Raw genomic sequence first — 10780 nt, 5'->3', positions numbered from 1 at the left:
CTTCTAATCCTAATACCTTTCACCTTTTCCCCTAGATCCTCTTTTCCAATCCCTTAATCATCTTCACGGCTATCTTCCAAAGCCTTTACAGGTTCTTTCATTCTGAGATTGTGGCCTAGCGCTTAGGACCTGGCTGCAAAGAGCTCGGCCATTATACGTAATAGGTCTCCCGTTTCTATGGTGAACATTTCCAATCAGTTTCATTTGGCTGGTCTAAGAAGCTTTGCTTTTTAAAATACACTTACAGGGCAAACTCAAGGGGCCATGAATGATTTTCTCTCAAGTGTGCTGGTTGGTAAAAGGCAGGGAAAGCAGCACAATCTCACCAGAAGAAACTGTAATTATAGAAAGTTGAAAGTAACAGGTGACATATGTAGTAGGAACCTGCATGCAAAAAGCATTGTTGATAATTACAGTGACCTCAGCCTGCCATTTTTTACCTTGGGAGAACCAGGCTTGCTGGTACAGTGCCTTTTCTCTAACAAGGTTGCTAAAGGCCATTTCCTACCACTTATTTCCCACTAAATGCAGGGAGTGAGCCTGACTTGGGCTGGGGTGATTGCAAAACCACTGGCTTAAGTTAAACTCCTCACTAATTAAGCCTGTTAGATTTCCTGTAACTCACGATTTTTCTTGGCAGAAGGAAAAACATTTGACTCAGAGGCAAAATGTATTGTATTAATAAGCAGGAAACAACAAAATACTACACATGGTAGCATTTTCAGAAGCAGATTTTGTGATCCGCATTCTGTTGGAACAGCCATTATGATCTCTCCTAATAAAGCAAAGTGGGTTTTTTTTGGGGGGGTGTTGGTGGTGGAAACGACATACTATGAGGGGAGATTCAGAGAGAAATTTTTTGCCAGTCAAATTAGAAAAATCTATTCAGGTGTGCCCGTTGTTGCTCCCAACCATGAGTCAGAGCCTTTTGTGGGGTTTTGCATTTTTTAGGAGGCGCTGATGGATTTTACATACAGGTCATTCTTTTTTAAAAGGTCACATTACAATGTGTCTGTCCTTTCTCATGTTGTTATACCTCAGGGAAGGAGATGTAGGATGCCAAGTTGCAAAGGGAGATTGTAGAGAGGAATATTGAAACTGGATGACCGAGGGCTCTCTGACAGGGGCCTCAGTGGGTGAAGGAAGATCCTTCTGGGCCAGTAGGTGGCACCTTAAAAGCCAGATTAGCCTGGGGTGCGGGGAGAGGAAGGGGGGCGGGGGAGGGGAGGAGCTGTCCTGGGAATGCTTTCTCTACCTGCTCATGATCTTACCAGACCTGGCTGGCTCATCCCTGAGAATACTAGAGCTGCAGGGAGGAGAGGAGAACCTGCCTTCACTGCTAATGCGAGTGGCTAGAATTTTTCTCCAGAATTTCGAGATGTCTTGGGCCAATGCATGTGATAGCCATTTTCTCTCTTTTAATGATTATAGTAAGCTGCCTTTTTCAGGAACATTAACTATGATGGAGGCTTGATGCCGAGTGCTTTACGTAAGGTATCTCTTTTAATCCTCACAATAATCCTTCAAAGACGATACTGTCATTACCTTCAATTTCCACAGGGGGAAACTGGCTCAGAGAGGTTAGGCAACTTGGGCAAGGTCACACAGCTTGTAAAGTGGCACAGCCAGAACTTAAACCCAGATCTGCTGGACACAAGATCTAGTCCTGAAGCATTTGGTCTAAGTCTGGCTCAGATGGTAAAGCGTCTGTCTGCAATGCAGGAGACCTGGGCTCGATCCCTGGGTTGGGAAGATCCCCTGGAGAAGGACATGGCAGCCCACTCCAGTATTCTTGCCTGGAAAATCCCATGGACCACGGAGCCTGGTAGGCTACTGTCCATGGGGTTGCAAAGAGTTGGACATGACCGAGCCATTTCACTTTCACTTTCACTTCACTTGTAAAGCCAAATAGCCACCTCAATAAGCTCAACTGTCTCCCCCCTCCACCAAATAGCAGAATATTTGGGCTGCTTGATTTTGTGAGCATGTAATTTACATCAACCGGCTTCCCAGGTGGCTCAGTGGTAAAGAATTTGCCTGCCAAGCAGGAGACATGGGTTCGATCCCTGGGTCAGGAAGATCCCTTGGAGAAGGAAATGGCAACCCATTCCAGTATTCTTTTTTGGGAAATCCCTTGGACTGGTGGGCTACAGTCTATGGAGTCGGAAAAGAGTCAGACACCACTTAGCAACTAACCAACAATGATTATAGCAACTGAAGGATGTTCACCTACTCTGAAAGACCTAGCTGACGGGCTTTCTGTTGCTTTGTCAGGGACTGGTTCTCCCCATCCCACCACAACTCTCCCATTGGATAGCAACCATGAAGGGAAGGTTCTAGACTGATTCCTCTGCTTTCTATAGCCTGCACAGTGCCACACACATAGTACGTGCTCAATAAATATTGATCAATAAACAAATGTCTGGACAGTCCCTGCAGTGGTTTCTAGGTTCTTCAAGATTCTTTGTTAATGCTAAGCAAACGGTTAGAACTTTCAAGATGTCTGTTGCCCTGATCTCACTGCTTGTACTGAGATGACTTTTTAGTATCATCTCTGTACAGGAGCTGAACGTTCTATTTGACACATGGATGATTGATTGTCTTTTTCCCTTTTCCTCCAAAACCTCTGGCAACGTGCAAACACGGCTTAGGTGATTAACCGTGCAGCCAACTTCACCAGACACTGATTCAGACAAGAAAGTGGGTGCTGTATTTTAACGATAGTTCCTAATTAATCCCGCTCCCCAGTTCTGGTCTGCTCAATGACTCCTTCTCAGATAGTGTTTGTGAGATGAAACAGGATAGGAAAAAAAAAAAAAAACTTAAAAAGCATTCTTTTGGCCTGGGTGAAGAGAGCGCTGAAGATTTTCCCAGCTTACTGCTTCTCAGCAAATGGAACTTCAAGCCAGATGCAGACCCATCCTGCTCAGCCTCATATAAACTTCTAACTTGGTCTGGAAGATAAAGTGGAAACATGCAGAATGGGAGAAGTAGAGTCAGCAGAAGCCAGTGTTCAGTGCACTCCATGTGATTCCCAGAATAGGAACAAAAACTATCATTTTCGGGTGGATTGCTGTGTGCCAGGCAGGCTACTAAACATCTTATAAGCATTCATTTCATTCATCTCTCAAGGACACTGTGGAGGTAGGTACTATTATTATCGCCGTTTTTCCAAATGAACAAACTGCCGCTCAGAGAGTCTAAGTGAAGCTCCTCAAGTCGCCCAGAGTGGGGATGGAGGGGAACTGGGAGCTGGGTGGGGAGCGGCGAGGCTGACCTGCAGAGCTGAAGGGCGGCCATCTGCAAGTAGGGGCACTCTTGGCATGGCATAGGAGGCTCTGCGGCGGGTGCCGAGTTCAGCGGGGGCACCTGAAAGGAGTGGGAGCAACAGGTTGTAATCCAGACAAGCAGTTGCCTTCGGTGGAAGCAAACTAGCTGAACTGATCAAGAGGGCTTGAGGCTTACGAGTCCCGTCAGACAGTGGTAGCAAGGACTGGACTCCATTCCTTGGGGGCAAGGGTGAAGGGGATGAGGATTTGGGGAGAATCAGACAAAGCTCTAGTTGTATGGAAACTGAGACACTTGGCCTGATGACGCGAAACTGAGCCAATACTGCCCCCTAGGGGACTTTGGGGAAATGTGTGAGGTCATTTAGTGGACAAGAAATGGAGAAGCCTCACGTCCTGCTCTGCCCAGATGCTGTGCTGTTTGTGTGCTCAGTCGCGTCTGACTCTTTGCAGCCCCATAGACTGTGGCCCGCCAGGCTCCTCTGTCCATGGGACTCTCCAGGCAAGAATACTGGAGTGGGTTGCTATGCCCTTCTCCAGGGGATCTTCCCAATGACCCAGGGATTGAACCCGTGTCTCTTGCATCTCCTGTCTGGACAGATGGATTTTTTACCCAGGACAGTCTTGCAAAATGAAGACTAGTCCCACATCCTATGTGATTTTTGAATGTTTTGTTGGACTTCCGTGGAGGTGGAAACTCTTCTTATAATGATCAGAACGTGTACTGTAAATATTTTACATATATGTACAAAAAATTTGGCTTTCTCGCCTCCACACACAGTTTTAATGAATCTTGTGTAAAGAGAGGGAAGATGGAACTTTGTTTTCTCCTCCCAGAGGTTTATCCACAGTCGTTCACCATTTCAAAAATCACGTGGTAACAGTAGTGATGTTGCTTTTGGAATTACAGTCGTCTGTGCAACATCCCTTATCAGTTTGTGCCTGTAGCTGTTGCATTTCGTGGGGCTTCTCGATGAAGGCGCAAGTCTCTGTCTACTTCATTTAGTCTTTCACTGTCATCCTACGTAAGTATTTACATATTTAAATACATTGTAGTTGATTATGGATTATTTTCATTTCCTCTTTGTGTGGCAGGACACTTCTTGATCTTTTGGAACTTATGTGTGTATGCAGGTTATTATAGCTATGATTTTAATTTCAGGATAATAAAAGGGTATGACGGGCTTCCCCAGTGGCTCAGCAGGTTCCTGCCTGCAACACAGGAGACACGGGTTCGATTCCTGGATCGGGAGGAGAATACTGGAGGAGGGCATGGCAACCCACTCCAGTATTCTTGCCAGGAAAATCCCACGGACAGAGGAGCCTCGCGGGCTAAGGTCCATGGGGTTGTAAAGAGTCAACACGACTGAAGCGAGTGAGCAGACCACAAAGGGGTACAACAAGGGACATTTATGATAAAAAGAGAAGTTTCGATTCTGATAAGATTGATATTTACTGTGCTAGCCTCTTGGCTTCCCGGGGGCCAAGACCATGTCTGTTTTGCTTCAATTTGGCCTAATTAACCTAGTGCCAGGTCAGAGTAGGTGCTTAGTAAATAATGGGCAACTGAAGAATGAATAATAAATGTGGACTCAAGCCTAGAGCCAGAGAGTCAGGGATCTAGGGCAGCAGAGTTGGGGGATAATAGTGGCAGTAGATGGGGTCTCTCGATCACCGAAAGAGGGCAGGGTGTCCGCTCTGAAAGGAGGACTCTAATTCAGAGCTTTCCCCAAAGCTAGAGTGTCCTGATGTCAAGGAGCAGTGCGTCTTTCCATTTTATTTGCTTATGTATTTTTGGCTGTGCTGGGTCTTCATTGCTATATGAGCTTTTGTCTAGTTGTGGAGCCTGGGGGCTACTCTCTAGTTGCGCTGCGCTGGCTTCTCTTGTTGCTGAGCACATGCTCTAGGCGCGTGGACTTCAGGAGTTTTCGCTCCTGGGCTCGAGAACGCAGGCTCAGCAGTTGTGGTGCATGCAAGGCCCAGTGCTTCTTACAGGTCTCTGGGCCTGAATCATGCTTGGGTCCAGGGACTGGGCTCAGATGGTCCCAGTCGGGGAGAGAGGTGTTTACGCTCTTACTTGTGGTACCAACCTCAAAAGCCATAAGACCTCACCAATTAAAGAAGGCTATTCCCTAGCATGGCTGTACCTCTCTGCACTGTGTGACCTGGGCTGAAGTGGAGAGGACTCCAGGGAATGGGAGCCTCAAGTGCGGTCCCTAAAATACAGCTATGTTCTCGGTGGAGGTCTCAGGCTGCCTTGAACTTCAGGCAGATCTAGTTCCCCATTTTCCTGTTATTGCTACTGTTGCTTTTTTCTTTCCTAGCCCCCTTCCCCAACAATAAGGTATGTACCTTTTCCTCCTGGCTTCTGTGCTCAAAGTCTAACCAGTGGGTGGTGGAATGCTTCAGGGCTCGTGATGAGCAAGTATCCCTGACTCTGCGTGGGGTTTGGGAGGCGAAGGGGAGCATCCCTCTTAGAGATAAAAAAAATACAGAAATGCTGAGGGAGGTATCAAACCAGCTAACGTCAGAGGTTGAAGTGGCCTTGAGGTCATCTGATTCACTGGATCAGAAACCTGCCTGTACAGCGGCATCACCGGGAGTTCTGTTCACATACAGATATAGTGACCCCTAAAACTGAGATAATTTGATTCAGGATGTCTGAGTTAGGGCTTGAAATCTGCACATCAGTAAGTATCACTGGTGATTCTGATGAGGAGCTTGGTGAGAGAGTCCACTCAGACTGATCTTCTCATTTTGCTGGAAAGTACCCGAGTCCCAGAGAGGGGCAGTGACTTACCCCAGGTCACACAGCAAGTAATGGCAGAGTTGGAGCCAAAACTCGGGGTCTCTTTCCACTGTGTTGGCTGTGGGAATATCTGGAGTCAGTGTGACGGGTTGGAGTGGTCCTTGGCATGGGAAGAACCACTTTAAATCTCACTGCAGAGGCCTGCTGCCCACCCTGCCTGTAGCTAGGGGACAGATCCGAGGCCATCAGGTTGCCTTGCATTATCGCAAGCAGTAAATTCACTGCTGAGTTTTGGAGAGAAGCAACATAATACCCATCAAGGTTAGTAGGATGATAAGAATGTGCTAATGTGTTTGGCTGTGTCTATCCACGGAAAGCCAAGCGAAATAATGGTGACAATTATCCACCTATTTTGTTCGAACACTTTGACCGAAAAGCTCCTGGGAAAATATGATTTAAACAAAAAATGTTGCCTCACGTAGCCAGAATGATATAAGCCCCACTTCACATGTCTGTTTCCCTGGAGACCCCTTCCTGCCTGCCTGCTCAGGGTGAGACCACGTGAACAGCCTCCGGGAAATGTGGACAGAGAAGGAAAACCCTGTGTAGGAGACAACCCATGAAATGGAATATTAGGCCAAGTGCCCTGGTGGTGTGCTCCTTTTCCTTGGAAGATGACCTTTCAGATTCTAGAGCCAGGGCCTCAGAACAAACCCCAGAAGTCTGCAAACCACCAGCTTTGGCCCAATTTGAGGCAGCCCCCTCAGAAGGCTCCCAGGACAGCAGCTGCTCTGTCAGCCACTGAATGGAAACAAAGCCAGATTTCTTTATTTAGAACAGACACTTTCTATTTTGATTCTTAAAGTGGCAAATCTATCTGTCCTCTGCCCCCAGTCCTCTGCAGCCCAAACTGCCTCACGGCAGGTAGCTCGCGCAGATCAGCAGGTGTTTGCCTGTTGATAAGTCGCAGAGCCACTTCGGACCGCTGCTGCATGCCTATCTCTGAGCCAGGGGGCAGGGGGCTTACTAGAAAGGGAAAGCGCCCTTGGCAGCAGACAGTGAGTCCTGGCCCTGGTCAGGGAGGGCGGATCCAGTGCAGTGATAGATGGAGCTGTGGTGAGCTCCATCCCACATTGCTGCCATGGGAGTCAGCCACGCTTGGGACCTCACAGTCCTGCTCGATTCTGGCACTGCTAATTTGCTATGTGACCCTGAGCAAGGCTATTGCTTTCTGTGGACCTCGCTGGACCCTCGTGGGGAAGAGGATACACCGTTTAATCCATGGGGCCATTTACTGTGACAAGTGGCTTGCCACTGGAAAAAAAATCAAGCTGAATTTCTGCCTCCCTCTTTATTTCTAAATAGATGGCAGCTTAGTCAAAGCTGTCGATTTTCAAAAGAGAAACCATTGAAAGACTGGAAGAAAGCATAGGAAAATTTTTTAAAAAACGGAGGTGGGAAGTCTTTGGAAAGTAACAAAAAATCCCTAGGAGCTATAAAGAAAAAGAATGACAGATTTGCCTGGAAAAAAAATTGAACACGTTTGCTGTGGCAAAAGATATCTCATGCAAAGTTGAAAGACAAAGGACAAACCAGGATAAAGTCAAAGGCAGACAGAGGTTTATTATTCATAATGTTTCAAGAGCTCCATTATAGGATGTGTGCTCTTCTTTACATCACTCACCATGACCTGCAATTACATTATTTAATGATTTGCTTGTTATCTGTTTCCTCTACCTACGTGTTTGCTTTATGAAAGCTGGAAGCTTTGCTTATTCACTGCTATATTCCTAGTCTTAGTATCTGGCACACAGAAAGTGAAGTCGCTCAGTCGTGTCCGACTCTTTGCAACCCCATGGACTGTAGCCTATCAGGCTCCTCTGTCCATGGGATTTTCCAGGCAAGAGTGCTGGAGTGGATTGCCATTTCCTTCTCCAGGGGCTCTTCCCGACCTAGAAATTGAACCCGGGTCTCCTGCATTGCAGGCAGATGCTTGAAGGAGAGAGCTTCTATAGATCAATGAGAACATGATAAACAGTCCACTAAAAAAATAGTCAAAGAATAATGAACAGTGAATCCACAGAGGAAACACAAATGGTTTATGCCATATGAAAAGGTTCAAAACCTCAGTAATAATTAAGTAATAATAATGCAAATTACAACAGTGTTGAGAGAGCTGAAATGTTTCTCACCTTTCAGACTGGCAGAAATTTAAAAGGTTGCTAAAATCCAGCGTTTGTGGGGCTATGGTGAAACGGGCACATGTATTCATTCTTGATGTGCATCTAAATTAGCACAATTCCTGGGGAGCAGCTTGAAATATTATTTGACCCAGCAAGAGTTCTTTTAGGAGTTTAGCTGTTTGAAATACTCCATGAATAGGATCTTCATTTAAACATTATTTGTAAGTAGCGAAAATTTAGAAATAACCTAAATGATGTCTGTGGAGAGCTGGTGTCATAATTTATAATTTGTAAAGAATTTACAACATGTCCAAATAGTAGCAGACTAAGCTTCATTATGCTAATGATTAAGAATTTGGGCTCTGTGGTCAGAAGACCTAGGTCTGACTTCCTCCTCTAGCCCTTGTGAGCTGTGTGACCTTGCCCAACTTCCTAAACTTCTCTGTGCCTCAATGATCTCATCTATAGCATGGAAATGATACTAATAAAAATATTACCTCCTTCATAACATTGTGAAGAGTAAATGAGATAACCCCTATGATGGCTTATGAAATATTTAGTACCTGGCACAGAGCATTCAATAATTACTACCTATTATTACCCCTACTACTACTGTAATGATGACAGTGACAATGAAGCCATAAATAAGGACAAGTGAGGTCTTTAGATATTGATATCTATAGCTAGATCTTTATATACAGATATAAGTTACATATGATTGATGTCTCCAATATAATATTGTGATAAAAGCAAGTTGCAGGAAAATCAGTATAATAGGATCTGATTTTCGTTAAGGATATTATTTGTTATTCATTGGAAAAAATCTGGAAGGATAGACAGATTAACAGTGGTTACCTCTGGGGAAAGGAATGGGGAGGTGGATTTTCACTTCAGTAATGATTAGAATTGCCTGAAAGAAGCATGTGTTACTTTTATAATAAACAAAAGATGTAAAGGGAAAAAAGCTTCATTTGAAAGTCTGAGGACAGTTAATCCCACCAAGCCTCACATCCCCCCTTCCTTGGCTACAGCCCAAACGTGAGTCTCCCTGCCCATCGTTTGTCCTCTCCCATACCGTCCCCATTCTGCTCTGCACTCCCGTTCCCCGCCGCCCCTGACTCCTCCATCTTACTACCACTGCCCTCTCCCACTCTTGTCTGTACCCCCTGGAAAGCCCACCCCACGGGAAACGATTCCCCCTTCACTCTGAATAAGCTCCGCAGAACACTGTTCTCTACCTCTGCGCCTGCGAGTGCTGAAACCTGAGTCTCCACGGAGAGGCTCACGGCTTTGCCTGCAGCGCCCTCTGGTGGACACTTCTCACACTTCTATACCACAGACACCCTAGGGCTGGGAGGTGGGGTCTGTGCTCTGGCTTCCCCTGTTTGCGTCCAGATCGCTACTCCTCCGCTTCAGCCAAGAACTCCTCCTTCTGAAGCCATCTGGCTACAGCACCCTCTTCTCTTTTCTCCTCTCCTCATCGACTCTTCTTTTTTAGCCACCCATCCCCCTCACCCATTCAAGGAAGAGTTCGACATCTGGCTCACTGTCTTCTTCTCCACCCCAAGTCCTGACATCATCCTGGGTGAGTTGACATCCATGATCCATGTGCAGGACACACCTCCATTCTAGCCATACCATGCTTCATCCTTCATCATCCGTCAGAATTGCTCCATCTCAGAGCCCCCATCATCTCCCTCCTGCCCACCGACCTCAAAGCTCATCCCTTGCCTCAAGAGGCTCTCCAGGTTCTTGATTCACTTCACTCCCCCACCCCATTAGCCTTGTAGCTTTCCTTCTTCCTCTCTCCATCCTTGAAAATGATGATGATGTTAAAAATAATAATTGAATATGTATGTGGCAGGCACATACTAGGCATCTTACATCATTTCAATAACCTCATGTAATTCTCACAGTAACTTTATGAGACTGGGACTGTTGTTATTATTATTTTTTTAATGAGGTGACTGGGGCTCAGAGAGGTTGAGTGACTTTCCCAAAGTCCCCCAGCTAGTTCAGGACAGAGATGAGATTTGAAGCCAACTCTGTTTGCCTAACTCCTGGAATGTAGACTTCAGGATCTTGCCTATATCCTGAACTCCCTTGCCCTGTGTCTTTCTGACACATCCCCTAGGCAAAAACCCAAGCCTGGATAAATTTAACTGACAGCCTCCTCCTCTGTGCTTACACCCAGATGGAGGAACACTGCTGGAGAAAATCCCATCACTTTGTTGATTAGTCCCACTCAAAACTCATAGTTTCCAACCTCAGCTGGGCCCTCGACTTGGCTAAACAATCCTTCTAAGTAACTGTCCTGACAACGGCACTTTCAAACTTTCTCCACTGCCCTTTGGAGTCAGACTGATCTGGGTTAGAATCCTGTTTCGGCCACTTTCATGCTCCATACCGTGCCAGCCTTTAAGGAAGGGTGAGGTGGAAGACAAGGGAATGAGGGGAAGGGGAAGAAACACGTCTTGAGTGTCTTCTGGGCACTGGGCACTGTGCCAGGTGCTTTGCATGCAGTATCTCATCTAGTCCTCCCAGCAGCTCCACGAGGGAGA

At 46.2% G+C, this 10780-nt stretch overlaps 1 protein-coding gene across 16 annotated transcripts in view; it reads left to right on the top strand.

The window, feature by feature from the left end:
* RTL9 (retrotransposon Gag like 9) overlaps positions 1–10780 on the top strand; it is a 203013-nt gene that overhangs the window by 150001 nt on the left and 42232 nt on the right. For 4 of the 16 annotated variants that reach the window (XM_060408060.1, XM_060408053.1, XM_060408063.1 and 1 more), the window contains exon 1: positions 4194–4312. The exons of 7 other annotated variants lie outside the window; for them this stretch is intronic. The gene's annotated coding sequence lies outside the window, so the exon portion shown is untranslated. Of the gene's footprint in view, positions 1–2651; positions 3145–3613; positions 4313–10780 lie in introns of those variants that run through there. 5 more of the 16 variants (XM_060408058.1, XM_060408051.1, XM_060408062.1 and 2 more) reach the window with 5 other exon arrangements.

This window comes from Ovis aries, chromosome X (genome assembly GCF_016772045.2).
Source record: "Ovis aries strain OAR_USU_Benz2616 breed Rambouillet chromosome X, ARS-UI_Ramb_v3.0, whole genome shotgun sequence".
In the NCBI taxonomy this organism is placed as follows: domain Eukaryota; kingdom Metazoa; phylum Chordata; class Mammalia; order Artiodactyla; family Bovidae; genus Ovis; species Ovis aries.
The sequence above is the reverse complement of the archived record's forward strand: the minus strand, read 5'-3'. Positions and strand labels throughout refer to the sequence as shown.